Here is a 20,632-nt window from a genome sequence, read left to right on the forward strand (position 1 = left end):
AGGTAAACAATTCAAATATTGTTCATCATTCATTTTCATCGAAATGAACATGTTCGAAAATTTTTTTGCACAGGTTCAGTTCAGATGTATTTCCGCTGGCTCCCCCTACTCAAGTCCCCTGTTTAGTTCAGGTTCAGTTGGACTGTCGGTGGGGACAGAGCCATCCACGGGCCATGAAGGACAGCAACATTGCTGGTTGTGTGTGTGTGTGTGTGCGTGTGTGTGTGTGTGTGTGTGTGTGCGCGCGCGGGCCATTTCATTTAACGAACACAACAATGAGTAAGAAATATACTCAACATTTTAGAGCAGAGTGGTTGTTCAAAGACCACAAATATGAAAAGTGGTTAAGAAAAGTGGAGGAGGAAGACACAAAACGTCTTTGTCCATTGTCTGCCAAACTTAGTGACATTGAAAGACACAACAAAACTGCTGAACACAAGACAGCTGAAGAGCCATTCAGGACTCAAATACAAACAACCACAATTCTGTTTCAAGAAGTGAATGATGACGCACGGGAGACTGAAGGAAATTCATCACTATTCATTGCAGAAGATCGTTCAGCACGTGTTGTTGACTATCTCAGTGCAAAGCACGATTTGTTGACAGTAAAGGATGCAAGAATTTCAACTTAAAAAGGTCGAAGTGCAGTGCAGTTGTGTGCAATGTGATTGCCCCGCACTTTAAGAGTGATTTGAAAAGTGATGAAGACAATCAGAAGTTTAAACTCTTAATTCATGAATGTAATGGTATTACGGTAACGAAAGTATTAGTTATTGCTATCTGGTTCTGCTCTAAAAGTAAGAAGAAAATTATATTGACTTTCTTGGAACTTCTTGAGCTGAGTGACTGTAATGCTAATGTGATGTGTGATGCCATCAAGAAGTCCTTCAATGATAATGGGTTGGAGTTGCAAAACCTCGTTGCAAATGGCACCAACAATGCTTCTGTGATGACAGGTGTTAACAGTGGAGTGTATGCTAAACTCAAGTTAAAAGTTCCTCATCTGATTCTGATCAAGTGTGTGTCACTCTCTACAGCTGACTGTGTCTCACGCTGCACCAGAGTGTCTCCCTAGGAACCTGGATTTTATGATCAGACAGACCTACAATAGGTTCTATCACTCTAGCATTCGCTAAATAAGGTACAAGATCTTTTCTTTGATCAGTGATGGCCAAACTCAATTGAAATTGATACATCTAAGACAGACTCGATGGCTGTCAATTGAATCAGCGATTGTCAGAATACTGCAACAGTGGGTTGAACTTGGGACTCACTTTGAAATGGCAAGAAATGATGAAAGGTGTTACATAACTCAGATCCTCTACGACATGTTTTGTGACAAGTAAAACGATGCCTTCCATATATTCTTAAAGCATATCTTGGAGTTCAGCGTGTGAATAAGAAATTGGAAGCGGAGGTACAGGACCCAACCAAACTGTTAAGTTGCCTTTTTCTACTTATATCACGTCCGTACTTGGGCTAGACGCATACAGTTTGTAGTGGAGTTGGTGAAACAGCTTCTTCAACGTTTGCCAGACAGTGTCCAGGTGTTACAGTGAATGTCCTGAATGAGTGCAAGTGAATGCCTGCAACACATAAAGCCTGGAATACTGGAATCAGCAAAGATGTTTACTGATAACGAAGAGATTCTCACAGTTGAGGAAGCTTCATCATGTATGGTGGAAATAGAACACTGGCACCCTAGCACTCTGGGTTGAAATAGCCTCGTACAGAGATGCAACAGGTGAAAATCCCTTCAGTAACCTGTCTGAGTTGGCTTTGACTGTGCTGACATTACCTCACTCCAACGCTGAAGTAGAGCAAATCTTTAGTCATATGATCATCGTGAAGTCAGAAGAAGAAATGGAAACTGCTGTTATGATTGTAAGCTGCCTCAGGAAGTACGGAAAAACATTTGGTTATTGAAAGCATACGAGTCATTGTAACCGCATCAAGAACCCTCACACAGACCACCACAACCCCAGGTCACATAGGACGAAGAGATTGTGGATAGGTAATTAGCAGATCTGGAATAATGGTGAGTGTTTTAGTGTTAAAGCAGTCAGTCGTACCTGTTATTAATAATCCGGTACGTCAAAGAGCAGAAATGAATCGAAGAGCATTTTTCACTGTCAATTCAATAAGTTTAGCGCTTTATTAGCGCTTTCCGGGAGTGATTCTAGCGCCATCTGAAATTTTGAGTTGGTAACTCTGGGTATACCTTACTCAGTCCACTGAGGAAGACGTTTGTGTTGAAACGTATGAATTAAAGTCTGTTTGTGTCTGCTGTGTCAGTCAGTCACCACCTCTACCCAAACATAAGCCAACATGGAAGTTATACATTACGTCGTAGTGCAACGCCTCCCTGTACGTCAGAATCTGTCTACTGGTCCTCAGTACGTAACTCTACTTCACAGTTAGAGAAGGATAATGTCTCCCCTTATGTTTCCCCTCTGTGTTCACGTCAATATATCCCTACCGAGGCAACCCTAACTTCTACTTCATTTCAGTATCTTCCATTTCTAAAACATCTTTTCCTTGATGTCTTTCTTCCTCCATAAGTGCACTTATATGGGTAGTATATACGTTGTTTAATCTTTACTTCCACTGTCTTTTTTCTTCTTTCATCATGATCTATAACTTCTGACACATCTGTATTCTTCCCTCCTGTACATAAACATTCCTCATCCCTTGTTCGCCCTCGTTGTTTGTCACTTCCCATCAACACATCTTACCTGCGTTTTGGAATATGTCATTTCCCTCTTCGGTGTTACTCTATGTCAAATTTTATTGTGCTCTAAACACCTGTATTCCTTATGTATATCTTAATTCCAGCATTAGAGGTTATGCATAACATAATACTCAAACACATATTTCCATCTTTGTTTTCCATATCTTGAATATGTGATTGTGTGCTGCGACCATCTATTGGTCATATGAGAATCACTGGCCTTGAATTTGAGCCGACTAAAGTATCTAGCGACATTCTTTCTCCGGAGATCACCGTCAAGTCGCTTCCCCAGACTACATCTGGTAACGCCAGAGCTACTCATGAGGCTGGTCACTTCCTAAGCCATGCCAATATTGAGTGATGCGACCTTTACTCTGACCTTTCTATGAAATAATCATAAAGATAATTTCACCCACCGTTCTCATAAAGAGTACTGAAAATTATTGATACATGTATATCTGCCATGTATTCCAGACATACATATACATTGCCTCTGGCTGTAGTATTCCATTTTTATGTGCGAGTGTTGTAGAAATGTAAACATTTCTGTTTATGGGTATGAGAGCCTCACATCTGCTGGTGTTTGCTCAGCGTTGTTGGTTGGCTCTGGCGTTCTTTATGGAGCACGGGATTCAAGCTGGAAATTCAGCGTCGCGTGCAGGAGTTTTTCTTTTTCTTGACACGTGAGTTTTGGCTCATCAGCGACTCATATATGACTCTGATATATCTTTGAAGTGTATAGGTAACTGATATATGTAAAAATCATTTTTCTAAATGAATAGATGATACGAAAATCTCTACAGAAGTGATTTCTGGTGTATTTCTTGTAGTCTGGTTGTGTGTATGTAATCTCACCGAGACACACACGCTTCAGTGGTTCATCTTGACCTTACTACCCTAACATTACGGTGTCCCATAAGGCACCAAGATGAGGCTACCCTGCTTCCATATCCCTATAACTGACGCCCTGAGGGCCACAACCCAACGCTGTAAGTATGTACACGACTTTAGCATCACTGACTACAACTCTACTGACTCCAGTGCCCTCCTTCAGCACCTCCTCAACAACCTTCAGGAGTGTACTACGTCATCATCAACCACACCCAGACTGTAATGATGCACATCAGCCTGGATGAAGACAACATCCCGCCCCTGAGATCACACTAGGCCTGACGTCCTCCAGGCAGCCAGAGACATTAAGACTTCTTAGTGTCACTAAGACGATGGCTTAAACGGAGTCATGTCAGACCATCATTAAATCTGGACCTGTTGATGACTAGGTACCTGGTTGAAGCTGTTTGGAAGAGTCGTGAACATTCAAGGGTAAGGACGTGGTACGTGTGAATTGGCCGGGGAGACCATGGAAGGGCCTCCTGATACGTGGCTGTGGTATCGGTGCATTAAACATGTACACCGTCTCTATCTCCTCCGCTGACCGAGGTTGCGAGGCGTTTTGCGACTTAAGCTGAGAAATCTGACCTCTCCGCCTTACACCGGCAACTCACACGCAGTTTAGCAATGAACTACTGACACAACCATGTCACTGAGACCTCCTCTCTCCCACGCCCCACCCTACAGACAGCCGATCATCACTACAACTGACTTGTGCTAATCAGAGCTCGTACACACAGATATGAGAACAGTCATATTTCTACCACTGAGAACATCATAAACAATCCATAAACAAGTGCGTAGCTAAACAAGTGAATAACTCAATTTTCTCGTCGTTAAACTATGCGTTACGTTAACTGTGGATTACTAAAACTATTCATCACTTAATATTGAACAAATCATCACTAGGTGCATAACGTGTAAACCATAGCGTTTACACTGTAAACTTTCCTGTATATCTGCCTCCCAGACTGTGTAAATGCACCTCACCCACGTACTTGTGCCAAAGATTGTAAATATTGTGCCTCACCTTGATCTTAAGATCTTCGATGATTAGTTAGACCAATCATTATGATGACTTCCCAGATCTGTAATACCTCAACTGGGTACCTTCAGTCAAATGGCTGCTTAAATTCAATAAGCCGTTCTTTATCATCTATATCCAGGACACATAGGAGTCATGCAAGGGCAGGCTGGGGCTCGAATCCTAGGCGCTGCATTCTGCCCAGCCAGGCGTTCATCCACCACTCTGGACTAGCTGGTTAATGGGTACTTGGCTTAGTCGTAAACATTTAAGAAGAGAGACAGACATGTTACATGTGGAGCGGCCAAGGAAACCATGGAAAGGTCTGTAAGGCCTGGCTGGACAGGGAGCTGTGGTTTCGATGCATTACAAATACAAAGGGATACCGACAGCAATATACCATTGGGCGCTTTCGAAGCTTTATTGTAATAATGGAAGAAGCAGAAACGCCACCCCACCACACACAAAATAGCATCCTTTCCCCCCTGGAGAGTCAGCGCCAGGAACAGACAACAAAGGCCACATTCGTTCACACTCAGTCTCTAGCTGTCATGTGTAATGCACCGAAACCACCGCATTCTCTCCACATCCAGGCCCCACAGAACTTTCCATGGTTTACCCCAGACCCTTCACATGCCCTGGTTCAATCCATTGACAATATGTCGACCCCGGTATACCACATCGTTCCAATTCACTCTATTCCTTGCACGCCTTTCAACCTCCTGTATGTTTTGACCCCAATCGCTCAAATTCATTTTCATTCTATCCTTCCACTTTCAATTTGGTCTCCCGCTTCTACTTCTTCCCTACACCTCTGACACATATATCCTCTTTGTCAATCTTTCTTCACTCATTATCTCCATGTGTCCAAACTATTTCAACACACCCACTTCTGCCCTCTCAACCACACTCTTTTTATTACCAAAAATCTCTCTTACCCTTTCATTACCTACTCGATCAAAACACCTCACACCGCATATTGTCCTCAAACATTTCATTTCCAACACATACACCCTACGCATAACCCTATCTGTGGCCCACGCCTCACAACCATATAACATTATTGGAACCACTATTCCTTCACACATACTCGTTTTGGCTCTCCGAGATAACGTTCTTGCCTTCCACACTTTCTCCAACGCTCCCGGAACCTTTGCTCCCCTACTCTACCCTGTGACTCACCTCCGCTTCCATAGTTCCATCCGCTGCTAAGACTACTCCCAGATATCTAAAACTTCTTCACTTCCTCCAGTTTTTTCTATTCAAACTTACCTTCCAATTAACCTGTCCCTCAACTATACTGAACCTAATAACATTGCTCTTATCCACATTTACTCACAGCTTTCTTCTTTCACACAGTTTACCAAACTCAGTCACCAACTTCTGCAGTCACCAACTTCTGCAGTTCTTCACCCGAATCAGCCACCAGCGCTATATCATCAGCGAACAACTGACTCACTTCCGAAGCCCTCTCATCCACAACAGACTGCACACTTGCCCCTCTCTCCAAAACTCTTGCATTTACCTCCGTAACAACCCCATCCATAAACAAATTAAACAACCATGGAGACATCACGCACCCCTGCTGCAAATCAGCATTCAGTGGGAACTAATCGCTTACTTCGCTTCCTTCTCGTACACATGCCTTACATCCTCTATTAAAACTTTTCACTGCTTCTAACAACTTACCTCCAACACCATATACGATTAAAACCTTCCATAAAGCATCTCTATCCACCCTATCACATCCCTTCTCCAGATCCATAAATGCTATTTACAAAGTCATCTGTTTTCCAAGTATTTCTCACATACATTCTTCATAGCCAACACCTGATCCACACATCCTTTACCACTTCTGAAACCACACTGCTCTTCCCCAGTCTGATGCTCTGTACATGCATTTACCCTCTCAATCAATACCCTCCCATATAATATCCAAGGAATACTCAACAAACTTATACCTCTGTAATTTGAACACTCACTCAAATGACTGGTAAATGTATAAAAGATAGAGGTAGAAGGTCAAAGAAAGGTGCAAGAGGTGAAACAGCTGGGGTGAAAGAGTATCAATAAATTTTAGGGAGAATAAAAAGACGTTTTAGAAGGAGGTAGATATAGTGCGTAAGACAAGAGAACAAATGGGAACATCGGTGAAGGAGGCAAATAGGGAGGTAATAACAAGAAGTGATGAAAGGAGGAGATGGAGTGGATATTTTGAAGATTTGTTGAATGTGTATGAGGATGGAGTGGTAGATATTGGGTGTTTTGGTCGGGGTGGTGTGCGAAGTGAGAGGGTCAGGGGGAATGGTTTATTAAACAGAGAAGAGGTAGTGAAAGCCTTGCGGAAGATGAAAGCCGGCAAGACGGCGGATTTGGATGGTATTGCAGTGAAATTTATATAAAAAACGCGGATTATTTTGTCGTTGATTGGTTGGTAAGGGTATTCAATGTATGTATGGATCATGGTGAAGTGCCTGAGGATGGGCGGAATGTATGCATAGCGCCATTGTACAAAAGCAAAGGGGATAAAGGTGAGTGTTCAGATTACAGAGGTATAAGTTTGCTGAGTATTCCTGGGAAATTATATGGGAGTGTATTGACTGAGAGGGTGAAGAGATGTACAGAGCATCAGATTGGGGAAGAGCAGTGTGGTTTCAGAAGTGGTTGAGGATGTGTGGATCAGGTGTTTCCTTTGAAGAATGTATAAGAAAAATATTTAGAAAAACAAACAGACTTGTATGTAGCGTTTATGGATCGGAAGAAGGCATATGATTGGGTGGATAGAGATGCTTTTTGGAAGAATTCAAGAGTATATGGTTTTGGAGGTAAGTTGCTAGAAGCAGAGAAGTTTTTACCAAGGATGTAAATCATAAGTACGAATAGGAAGAGAGGAAAGTGATTGGTTCCTAGTGAGTTTTGGTTTGCGGCAGGGGTGCGTGTTGTCTCCATGGTTGTTTAATTCGTTTATGGATTGGGTGGTTAGTGAGGTGAATGCAAGAGTTTTGGAGAAAGGAGTAAGTATGCAATTCGTTCTGGATGAGAGGGCTTGGGAAGTGAGTCAGTGGTTGTTCGCTGATGATATAGCACTGGTGGCTGATTCGGGTAAGAAATTGCAGAAGCTGGTGGCTGAGCTTGGTAAAGTGTGTGAAAGAAGAAAGTTGAGAATAAACGTGAATAAGAGCAAGGTTATTAGGTTCAATAGGGTTGAAGGACAAGTCAATTGTGAGGTAAGTTTGAATGGAGAAAAACTGGAGGAAGTGAAGTGTTTTAGATATCTGGGAGTGAATTTAGCAGCGGATGGAACCATGGAAGCGGAAGAGAGTTATAGGGTGGGAGAGGGAGCAAAGGTTCTGGGAGCGTTGAAGAATGTGTGGAAGTCGAGAACGTTATCTTGGAAAGCAAAAAATGGTTTTGTTTGAAGGAATAGTTCTTCCAACAATGTCATATGGTTGCGAGGCGTGGGCTATAGAGTTGTGCGGAGGAGGGTGGATGACTTGAAAATGAATTGTTTGAGGACGATATGTGGTGCGTGGTTTCATCGAGTAGGTAATGAAAGGGTAAGAGAGATATTTGGTAATAAAAAGTGTGTGGTTGAGAGAGGACAAGAGGGTGTGTTGAAATGGTTTGGATACATGAGAGAATGAGTGAGGAAAGACTGACAAAGAGGATATATGTGCCAAAAGGTGGAGGGAACGAGAAGTGGGAGACCAAATTGGAGGTGGAAAGATGGAGTGAAAAAGATTTTGAGCGATCGGGGCCTGAACATGCAGGAGGGTGAAAGGCGTGCAAGGAATAGAGTGAACTGGAGCGGTGTGGTATACCGGGGTCGACGTACTGTCTATGGATTGAGCCAAGGCATGTGAAGCGTCTGGGGTAAATAAACCATGGAAAGTTGTGTGGGGCCTGGATGTGGAAAGGGAGCTGTGGTTTCGGTGCATTATACATGACAGCTAGAGACTGAGTATGAACGAATGTGTTCTTTGTTGTCTTTTCCTAGCGCTACCTCGCTAACGCGGGAGACAACGACAAGTATAAGAAATAACAAAACTGATATATATATATATATATATATATATATATATATATATATATATATATATATATATATATATATATATATATATATATATATATATATATATATATATATATATATATATTCACTGAGAACCAATCACTTTCCTCTCTTCCTACACGTACACATGCCTTACATCCTCGATAAAAACTTTTCACTGCTTCTAACAACTTGCCTGCCCACACCATATATTCTTAACACCTTCCACAGAGCATCTCTATCAACTCTATCATATGCCTTCTCCAGATCCATAAATGCTACATACAAATCCACTTGCTTTTCTAAGTATTTCTCACATACATTCTTCAAAGCAAACACATGATCCACACATCCTCTACCACTTCTGAAACCACACTTCTCTTCCCCAATCTGATGCTCTGTACATGCCTTCACCCTCTCAATCAATACCCTCCCATATAATTTACCAGGAATACTCAACAAACTTATACCTCTGTAATTTGAGCACTCACTCTTATCCCCTTTGCCTTTGTACAATGGCACCATGCACGCATTCCGCCAATCCTCAGGCACCTCACCATGAGTCATACATACATTAAATAACCTTACCAACCAGTCAATAATACAGTCACCCCCTTTTTTAATAAATTCCACTGCAATACCATCCAAACCTGCTGCCTTGCCGGCTTTCATCTTCCGCATCTTCAGTGAATGTAGGTTTGCGGCAGGGGTGTGTCATGTCTCCATAGTTGTTTAATTTGTTTATGGATGGGGTTGTTAGGGAGGTGAATGCAAGAGTTTTGGAAAGAGGGGCAAGTATGAAGTCTGTTGGGGATGAGAGAGCTTGGGAAGTGAGTCAGTTGTTGTTCGCTGATGATACAGCGCTGGTGGCTGATTCATGTGAGAAACTGCAGAAGCTGGTGACTGAGTTTGGTAAAGTGTGTGAAAGAAGAAAGTTAAGAGTAAATGTGAATAAGAGCAAGGTAATTAGGTACAGTAGGGTTGAGGGTCAAGTCAATTGGGAGGTAAGTTTGGAGAAAAACTGGAGGAAGTAAAGTATTTTAGATATCTGGGAGTGGATCTGGCAGCGGATGGAACCATGGAAGCGGAAGTGGATCATAGGGTGGGGGAGGGGGCGAAAATTCTGGGGGCCTTGAAGAATGTGTGGAAGTCGAGAACATTATCTCGGAAGGCAAAAATGGGTATGTTTGAAGGAATAGTGGTTCCAACAATGTTGTATGGTTGCGAGGCGTGGGCTATGGATAGAGTTGTGCGCAGGAGGATGGATGTGCTGGAAATGAGATGTTTGAGGACAATGTGTGGTGTGAGGTGGTTTGATCGAGTAGTAACGTAAGGGTAAGAGAGATGTGTGGAAATAAAAAGAGCGTGGTTGAGAGAGCAGAAGAGGGTGTTTTGAAATGTTTTGGGCACATGGCGAGAATGAGTGAGGAAAGATTGACCAAGAGGATATATGTGTCGGAGGTGGAGGGAACGAGGAGAAGTGGGAGACCAAATTGGAGGTGGAAAGATGGAGTGAAAAAGATTTTGTGTGATCGGGGCCTGAACATGCAGGAGGGTGAAAGGAGGGCAAGGAATAGAGTGAATTGGATCGATGTGGTATACCGGGGTTGACGTGCTGTCAGTGGATTGAATCAGGGCATGTGAAGCGTCTGGGGTAAACCATGGAAAGCTGTGTAGGTATGTATATTTGCGTGTGTGGACGTATGTATATACATGTGTATGGGGGTGGGTTGGGCCATTTCTTTCGTCTGTTTCCTTGCGCTACCTCGCAAACGCGGGAGACAGCGAGAAAGCAAAAAAAAAAAAAAAAATACATATATATATATATATATATATATATATATATATATATATATATATATATATATATATATATATATATATATATATGTATGTGTGTGTGTGTGTGTGTGCAAACAAAGATTTAGATTAGAGGCACTGTAAATATCAAATTCTCTCGCCGTAACACACAAAAAGTAATTACAGAAGCAGCGTGTGATGTGACGCGCCGGCCGGTGTAACGCAGTGGTAGTGGTGAGGGGCAGCGCCCTCCTGCTGGTCTTGGGTGATAAATTGTCCAGATTTAGTTTTTGTCCAGTGGGGCAAAAATCCCCTGGTGCTGCAACACCAGCCATATCTCTCTCTCTCTCTCTCTCTCTCTCTCTCTCTCTCTCACACACACACACACACTCACACACACACACAGACACTGCAGTGGACGTCAATTTCCCCTCCCTAGCTCGGGTTCCTGTCCCACGCATACATGGGATGCTGGCATCATTCAGTCCGACACAAGCACACATTCTCCACCTCACACATAAAATACTAGACAACATGTAACTCACACAAGCATACATTCTCCACCTCTCACATAACACTAAACAACATGTAACTCACACAAGCACACATTCTCCACCTCTCACATAACATTAGACAACATGTAACTCGCACAAGCACACATTCTCCACCCCACACATAACGCTAGACAACATGTAACTCACACAAGCACATATTCTCTACCCCACACATAACACTAGACAACATGTAACTCACACAAGCACACATTCTCCACCCCACACATAACACTAGACAACATGTAACTCACACAAGCACACATTCTCCACCCCACACATAACACTAGACAACATGTAACTCACACAAGCACACATTCTCCACCTCACACATAACACTAGACAACATGTAACTCACACAAGCACACATTCTCCACCCCACACATAACACTAGACAACATGTAACTCACACAAGCACACATTCTCCACCTCACACATAACACTAGATAACATGTAACTCACACAAGCACACATTCTCCACCTCACACATAACACTAGACAACATGTAACTCACACAAGCACACATTCTCCACCTCACACATAACACTAGACAACATGTAACTCACACAAGCACACATTCTCCACCTCACACATAACACTAGATAACATGTAACTCACACAAGCACACATTCTCCACCCCACACATAACACTAGACAACATGTAACTCACACAAGCACACATTCTCCACCCCACACATAACACTAGACAACATGTAACTCACACAAGCACACATTCTCCACCCCACACATAACACTAGACAACATGTAACTCACACAAGCACACATTCTCCACCTCACACATAACACTAGACAACATGTAACTCACACAAGCACACATTCTCCACCTCACACATAACACTAGACAACATGTAACTCACACAAGCACACATTCTCCACCCCACACATAACACTAGACAACATGTAACTCACACAAGCACACATTCTCCACCCCACACATAACACTAGACAACATGTAACTCACACAAGCACACATTCTCCACCTCACACATAACACTAGAAAACATGTAACTCACACAAGCACACATTCTCCACCCCACACATAACACTAGACAACATGTAACTCACACAAGCACACATTCTCCACCCCACACATAACACTAGACAACATGTAACTCACACAAGCACACATTCTCCACCCCACACATAACACTAGACAACATGTAACTCACACAAGCACACATTCTCCACCCACACATAACACTAGACAACATGTAACTCACACAAGCACACATTCTCCACCCCACACATAACACTAGACAACATGTAACTCACACAAGCACACATTCTCCACCCCACACATAACACTAGACAACATGTAACTCACACAAGCACACATTCTCCACCTCACACATAACACTAGACAACATGTAACTCACACAAGCACACATTCTCCACCCCACACATAACACTAGACAACATGTAACTCACACAAGCACATATTCTCTACCCCACACATAACACTAGACAACATGTAACTCACACAAGCACACATTCTCCACCCCACACATAACACTAGACAACATGTAACTCACACAAGCACATATTCTCTACCCCACACATAACACTAGACAACATGTAACTCACACAAGCACATATTCTCCACCCCACACATAACACTAGACAACATGTAACTCACACAAGCACACATTCTCCACCCCACACATAACACTAGACAACATGTAACTCACACAAGCACGCATTCTCCACCCCACACATAACACTAGACAACATGTAACTCACACAAGCACACATTCTCCACCCCACACATAACACTAGACAACATGTAACTCACACAAGCACATATTCTCTACCCCACACATAACACTAGACAACATGTAACTCACACAAGCACACATTCTCCACCCCACACATAACACTAGACAACATGTAACTCACACAAGCACACATTCTCCACCTCACACATAACACTAGACAACATGTAACTCACACAAGCACACATTCTCCACCCCACACATAACACTAGACAACATGTAACTCACACAAGCACATATTCTCTACCCCACACATAACACTAGACAACATGTAACTCACACAAGCACACATTCTCCACCCCACACATAACACTAGACAACATGTAACTCACACAAGCACATATTCTCTACCTCACACATAACACTAGACAACATGTAACTCACACAAGCACACATTCTCCACCTCACACATAACACTAGACATGTTACCTCACACGACTTCGCTTTTTTTCTAAAATCTACATTTCCCTGCGGTGAACGCTACGTGCCAGCCCTGCATAACTGCAAAATCTTGATATAGGTTGAGCAAATTAAATGATCTAATCCCGTGAGTGTTAGAACTCCCTCCCCGCACTGTATAAAAGATGGGGTTCCACGAGTGTAGAACCCTATCTGTAGTGCTGGGTGTGGGGTCCTACGATGATAGAACTCTCTCTCTCTCTCTCTCTCTCTCTCTCTCTCTCTCTCTCTCTCTCTCTCTCTCTCTCTCTCTCTCTCTCTCTCTCTCTCTCTCTCTCTCTCTCTCTCTCTCTCTCTCTCTGTATTGTACAAAATATGGGGTCCAATGAGTATAGAACACCCCCCCCCTCTTCCCGCCTAACTGTATAAGAATGGGGTTCCATGAGTTTAGAACTCTCTCCCAATACTGTGGAAAAGATGGGGACTCACGAATGTAGAACTCTCTCTCATATTGTAGAAAAGATTGGAGGTTACACGAAGATAGATCTTCCTCCACATACCGCACAAAAGATGTGTCCAACAAAGGTAGAACTCTCTCCCTACTGCACAAAATAGAACTCCTGCTTCCTCTACAAACGATGGGGTCTCACGAGTGTAGAACTCACTCCCCATATTTTAGAACTCTCCATATGTACAGAAGATAGGGTCCCACCGGTGTAAACCTCGCTCCCCATTCTGCACAAAAATGGGGTCCTATGAATGTAGGATGTCTCTCCATACTGTATAAAGAGGTAATAACACGCGTTGACTTCTCATGACGTAGTTTCGCCGTTCGTGGTCATTCTTTGTTTGGAAAAGATATCTTAAAATCCCTCAGTGTCTGTGTCCACTCCTCTCTTCCCTCCACACAGGATACTTATATTTCTTTAGTAATATTATTGTTATAATCATAATTTACAAGTATCCTTATTATTAGTGTTATGATTTTCATCATTATGAATTTTACTATTTCTATTATTATTGTCATTTTTATTATCATTGTTGTTGTCACTATTATTAATGATATTATGAAAGCAAGACATAAACTAAATTCTCTCAGAACGTTTACTGGTACAACATTTGGACAAGAAAAAGAACCCCTCAGTTTCCCAGCGAATATATCATCCGCTCCACCCTAACCTACGCCTCACCTGCCTGGCCATCCATCCCTTCAAAAGTAATAGAACAAATCAGCAAAAAACACACAAAACAAAGCATTCATAACCATCACTAGCTGCATAGCAACTACAAACACTCACTGTCTGCAAAACGAAACAAAGTTCCTTTTAGTAGAATCACATCTTAGTATGCTAGGTACTGCATCCTTTGAAACATCCCCAGCCAGACCACTCCATAACTCCCACCAGCTACCAAGTATATAGGAAATACGTATCCCAGCCTCACCCTTCAGTAACCTCTACTCACATATACCCAACTCACAACGTATTTGATACTGACAAAACTCAATCAACATGAAATGACCCGACAAGCACCACAGCGCCACTCTCTCAACATAATATTAAACACCACACCTGTGAGACACCGCAGACGTCTGCTCTCTGGACGTCATCCATCTTTACATTACAAATCCTGAGTCAACACATCACAAGACATCACAGGCCCAAGATGTGACTTACGTACTGAAGACGAGAAACCTATCCACACATCACAAGACATCACAGGCCCAAGATGTTACTTACGTACTGAAGACGAGAAACCTATCAACACATCACAAGACATCACATGCCCAAGATGTGACTTACGTACTGAAGACGAGAAACCTATAAGTAAGTCACCACCCTTCACACTAACATAAGTCATCACCCTTACACTATCATAAGACATTACCATTTGCACTATCTAGGTAAGTCATTACACTTCACACTACGATAAGAAGTCATCCCTCTTCACACTACCATAAGTCACCACCATTTGTACTACCATATGCAAGTCATCACACTTCACACTGCCATAAGTAAGTCATCACACTTCACACTACCATAAGTAAGCCATCACACTTCACACTACCATAAGTCACCACCATTTGTACTACCATATGCAAGTCATCACACTTCACACTGCCATAAGTAAGTCATCACACTTCACACTACCATAAGTAAGCCATCACACTTCACACTACCATAAGTAAGTCATCACACTTCACACTACCATAAGTAAGTCATGACACTTCACACTACCATAAGTAAGTCATCCCCATTCACACTACCATAAGTAAGCCATCACTCTTCACACTACCATAAGTCACCACCATTTGTACTACCATATGCAAGTCATTACACTTCACACTGCCATAAGTAAGTCATCCCCCTTCACACTACCATAAGTAAGTCATCACACTTCACACTACCATAAGTCACCACCATTTGTACTACCATATGCAAGTCATTACACTTCACACTGCCATAAGTAAGTCATCCCCCTTCACACTACCATAAGTAAGTCATCACACTTCACACTACCATAAGTCACCACCATTTGCACCGTCATAAGCAAGTCATCACACTTCACACTACCATAAGTAAGTCATCACACTTCACACTACCATAAGTAAGTCATCACACTTCACACTACCATAAGTAAGTCATCACACTTCACACTGCCTTAACTCGTCACCAGTTACATCGCCACAAACATATGATCACAATGCCGTGTGTTAACATATGGATGCCAGACTCATAGATCACTACCAACTTGTTGTTGTAGTAATACTTCGCTAAATAAGACTGTTAGCAGCGCCCCCTCCCAGCTATCGCTGGGACTGACAAGAAATCGTTGGTCATCGTCTGATATAACGAAATTTGTGAAACGCTGGAACCTAATGGCTATTCAGAGCTTTTGAGCAAGAGAAAGATACTCAAACACTTTAAACTATTTACGAAGAACTGTCTATTCTGACTTACTTTAAAACTACTGAGACTTTAATTCTAATTCACGTCTCACTACACCTCGCCCACCTAAACTTTCTTCCTGGACAGCTTCAAACTTAGGTAATGCTGTTCCTTGAGACAGTCATTACAGAAACTGCCTCACGGACGTGGGGCGGAGGCCTGGGTGAGGAAGAAGACCTCAGGACCAGACAAGACTAGCGAAGGGTTGTAAACATTGTGGCTCCTCCACACACACAACACACACACACACGCTCCTGCACAAGAGGTATAGACCCTCCCTATGGCCCAGGAAAACTATACTATAATACTGAATTTTCTGAAAAAAAACCCCGAATTATTTACCAGGGCAGCCATGCCTCACATACAGAGAAACGTGAGAGTCAGAACACAGACGAACACAGAGACAGAGCGAGGAGGAAACCCACTGTGGTGGCATCAAAAACCTCCACACATCACTAACACGTCGGGAGTGACAGTAAAAGGCCACATGTTGGCCTCCACCGGCCCGGCCAGAGCCTCAGGATGGCCACCGTCTACATCAACATGACGTGAAGGTTTCTTGTTATGGCCGACCAAAGAGAAAGAACTTAGTACATACAGACGGGATATTGGTTACAAACTATATGGTAAAACATTGTATATATATATATATACATATGAATATATATATATATATATATATATATATATATATATATATATATATATATATATATATATATATATATATATATATATATATATATATATATGTATATATATATATATATATATATATATATATATATATATATATATATATATATATATATTTTTTTTTATACTTTGTCGCTGTCTCCCGCGTTTGCGAGGTAGCGCAAGGAAACAGACGAAAGAAATGGCCCAACCCCCCCCATACACATGTACATACACACGTCCACACACGCAAATATACATACCTACACAGCTTTCCATGGTTTACCCCGGACGCTTCACATGCCTTGATTCAATCCACTGACAGCACGTCAACCCCTGTATACCACATCACTCCAATTCGCTCTATTTCTTGCCCTCCTTTCACCCTCCTGCATGTTCAGGCCCCGATCACACAAAATCCTTTTCACTACATCTTTCCACCTCCAATTTGGTCTCCCTCTTCTCCTCGTTCCCTCCACCTCCGACACATATATCCTCTTGGTCAATCTTTCCTCACTCATTCTCTCCATGTGCCCAAACCATTTCAAAACTCCCTCTTCTGCTCTCTCAACCACGCTCTTTTTATTTCCACACATCTCTCTTACCCTTACGTTACTTACTCGATCAAACCACCTCACACCACACATTGTCCTCAAACATCTCATTTCCAGCACATCCACCCTCCTGCGCACAACTCTATCCATAGCCCACGCCTCGCAACCATACAACATTGTTGGAACCACTATTCCTTCAAACATACCCATTTTTGCTTTCCGGGATAATGTTCTCGACTTCCACACATTTTTCAAGGCTCCCAAAATTTTCGCCCCCTCCCCCACCCTATGATCCACTTCCGCTTCCATGGTTCCATCCGCTGACAGATCCACTCCCAGATATCTAAAACACTTCACTTCCTATATATATATATATATATATATATATATATATATATATATATATATATATATATATATATATATATATATATATATATATATATATATATATATATATATGTACCTTCCACAGAGCATCTCTATCAACTCTATCATAAGCCTTCCCCAGATTCATAAATGCTACCTACAAATCCATTTGTTTTTCTAAGTATTTCTCACATACATTATTCAAAGCAAACACCTGATCCACACATCCTCTACCACTTCTGAAACCACACTGCTCTTCCCCAATTTGATGCTCTGTACATGCCTTCACCCTCTCAATCAATACCCTCCCATATAATTTACCAGGAATACTCAACAAACTTATACCTCTGAAATTTGAGCACTCACTCTTTCCCCTTTGCCTTTGCACAATGGCACTATGCACGCATTCCGCCAATCCTCAGGCATCTCACCATGAGTCATACATACATTAAATAACCTTACCAACCAGTCAATAATACAGTCACCCCCTTTTTTAATAAATTCCACTGCAATACCATCCAAACCTGCTGCCTTGCCGGCTTTCATCTTCCGCAAAGCTTTTACTACCTCTTCTCTGTTTACCAAATCATTTTCCCTAACCCTCTCACTTTGCACACCACCTCGACCAAAACACCCTATATCTGCCACTCTATCATCAAACACATTCAACAAACCTTCAAAATACTCACTCCATCTCCTTCTCACATCACTACTACTTGTTATCACCTCTCCATTTGCGCCCTTCACTGAAGTTCCCATTTGCTCCCTTGTCTTACGCACTTTATTTACCTCCTTCCAGAACATCTTTTTATTCTCCCTAAAATTTAATGATACTCTATATATATATATATATATATATATATATATATATATATATTATCCCTGGGGATACGGGAGAAAGAATACTTCCCACGTATTCCCTGCGTGTCGTAGAAGGCGACTAAAAGAAAAGGGAGCGGGGGGCTGGAAATCTTCCCCTCTCAATTTTTTTTTTCTTTTTTTTTTTTTTCCAAAGGAAGGAACAGAGAAGGGGGCCGGGTGGGGATGTTTCCTCAGAGGCCCAGTCCTCTGTTCTTAACGCTACCTCGCCGAGGCGGGAAATGGCGAATAGAACGAAAGAAAAGAAAAACAGTGTGGTTTCAGAAGTGGTAGAGGATGTGTGGATCAGGTGTTTGCTTTGAAGAATGTATGTGAGAAATACTTAGAAAAGCAAATGGATTTGTATGTAGCATTTATGGATCTGGAGAAGGCATATGATAGAGTTGATAGAGATGCTCTGTGGAAGGTATTAAGAATATATGGTGTGGGAGGAAAGTTGTTAGAAGTTGTTAGAACAAGGAGAAGAGGGAGACCAAATTGGAGGTGGAAAGATAGAGTGAAAAAGATTTTGTGTGATCGGGGCATGAACCTGCAGGAGGGTGAAAGGAGGGCAAGGAATAGAGTGAATTGGAGCGATGTGGTATACCGGGGTTGACGTGCTGTCAGTGGATTGAAGCAAGGCATGTGAAGCGTCTGGGGTAAACCATGGAAAGCTGTGTAGGTATGTATATTTGCGTGTGTGGACGCATGTATATACATGTATATGGGGGGGGGTTGGGCCATTTCTTTCGTCTGTTTCCTTGCGCTACCTCGCAAACGCGGGAGACAGCGACAAAGTATAAAATATATATATATATATATATATATATATATATATATATATATATATATATATACTTAGAAAAGCAAATGGATTTGTGTGTAGCATTTATGGATCGAGGATGTAAGGCATGTGTACGTGTAGGAAGAGAGGAAAGTGATTGGTTCTCAGTGAATGTAGGTTTGCGGCGGGTGTGTGTGATGTCTCCATGGTTGTTTAATTTGTTTATGGATGGGGTTGTTAGGGAGGTGAATGCAAGAGTTTTGGAAAGAGGGGCAAGTATGAAGTCTGTTGGGGATGAGAGAGCTTGGGAAGTGAGTCAGTTGTTGTTCGCTGATGATACAGCGCTGGTGGCTGATTCATGTGAGAAACTGCAGAAGCTGGTGACTGAGTTTGGTAAAGTGTGTGGAAGAAGAAAGTTAAGAGTAAATGTGAATAAGAGCAAGGTTATTAGGTACAGTAGGGTTGAGGGTCAAGTCAATTGGGAGGTGAGTTTGAATGGAGAAAAACTGGAGGAAGTGAAGTGTTTTAGATATCTGGGAGTGGATCTGGCAGCGGATGGAACCATGGAAGCGGAAGTGGATCATAGGGTGGGGGAGGGGGCGAAAATTCTAGGGGCCTTGAAGAATGTGTGGAAGTCGAGAACATTATCTCGGAAAGCAAAAATGGGTATGTTTGAAGGAATAGTGGTTCCAACAATGTTGTATGGTTGCGAGGCGTGGGCTATGGATAGAGTTGTGCGCAGGAGGATGGATGTGCTGGAAATGAGATGTTTGAGGACAATGTGTGGTGTGAGGTGGTTTGATCGAGTGAGTAACGTAAGGGTAAGAGAGATGTGTGGAAATAAAAAGAGCGTGGTTGAGAGAGTAGAAGAGTGTGTTTTGAAGTGGTTTGGGCACATGGAGAGGATGAGTGAGGAAAGATTGACCAAGAGGATATATGTGTCGGAGGTGGAGGGAGCAAGGAGAAGAGGGAGACCAAATTGGAGGTGGAAAGATGGAGTGAAAAAGATTTTGTGTGATCGGGGCCTGAACATGCAGGAGGGTGAAAGGAGGGCAAGGAATAGAGTGAATTGGAGCGATGTGGTATACCGGGGTTGACGTGCTGTCAGTGGATTGAATCAAGGCATGTGAAGCGTCAGGGGTAAACCATGGAAAGCTGTGTAGGTATGTATATTTGCGTGTGTGGACGCATGTATATGCAT

General features: G+C 42.3%; 1 protein-coding gene across 1 annotated transcript in view; it reads right to left on the minus strand.

Annotated features, from left to right (window-relative positions):
* The window catches only part of LOC139760960 (uncharacterized), a 368,653-nt gene that overhangs the window by 131,610 nt on the left and 216,411 nt on the right, over positions 1-20,632 (minus strand). The window lies entirely within an intron of this gene.

Source organism: Panulirus ornatus, chromosome 38 (genome assembly GCF_036320965.1).
Source record: "Panulirus ornatus isolate Po-2019 chromosome 38, ASM3632096v1, whole genome shotgun sequence".
Taxonomy (NCBI): Eukaryota; Metazoa; Arthropoda; class Malacostraca; order Decapoda; family Palinuridae; genus Panulirus; species Panulirus ornatus.